Below are 990 nucleotides of genomic sequence, written 5' to 3'. Positions count from 1 at the left end.
TTTTTCCTGCTATTTTGGCAAAAGAAATGCCTCATCTTTGCAAATGCGCCAAACAAGGAGTAACATTTTGACATGCGCGAATTTTACAAAATGGTTAAATTTATTTGCAAGAGGGAAAAAAACGGGTAAAAATGACATAACTAAAGGAGAGTTTCAAATTAACGTTGTTTTTCTAACTCGATGAGGAGCGATAGGGCGAGATGTTTTCCTGTGTGTTGCCTCTGGGATGTGTAAAAAAAAAAATGCGCAGAAAATATGCCAGTTTTCAAAAATGGGGGAGAAAAAACGCGCAGCAAAAATACGACGTGGGGATCATTCCGCTTAAAAGTTGGCATCTTTGGGGGGCGCAAAGATAGCGGCAAAATGGGGAAGCAGTGGAGGAGGAAGTAAGGCGAAGCGAAGTATAGCGAAATGCAACGGCGCGAAGTGTTTGGAGGAGAAATGTTGGGAGGGGTACTCCTGGGAGGCGAAATGTTGGGAGGGGAACTGCTGGGAGGGGAAGCAAAATAACCTGTTACACACAAAAAATGCGATTTATTTTTTTTCCCCCACTGAGAGTTGTGTACAACCGCGCAGTATGTATTTGGCACAGGTGCGAGTTTTAATGACTCTACAAAAGGCGAATATTCACCGCCTCGTTTTTCCGTTGCACGGCGAGCTGCATATTTCTCCGCATTTCCACAGCTGTCACGACAAACGAACAGTTCGCGGGGGAGGTATACACGTAGAGGTGGACGTGCGGTGTGTATACGTATATATGTGTATACGTATATATGTGTATACGTGTATATGTGTATACGTGTACATGTGTATACGTGTATACGACACGTTGGTTATGTGGTACGCGTGTACATACATATGTGCTTTTAGTCCGGCCAATTTATCACCCATTTCGCACACAAATCAAATCGCAGCATGCAGCTGAATGTACATGCACACACTTCACGTGAAAAAAAAAATGTCGGGAAAAAAAAAAAAAAAAAAAAAAAA

This window comes from Plasmodium cynomolgi, chromosome 9 (assembly GCF_000321355.1).
Source record: "Plasmodium cynomolgi strain B DNA, chromosome 9, whole genome shotgun sequence".
Lineage (NCBI taxonomy): Eukaryota > Apicomplexa > Aconoidasida > Haemosporida > Plasmodiidae > Plasmodium > Plasmodium cynomolgi.
This window is presented reverse-complemented; position numbering follows the sequence as displayed.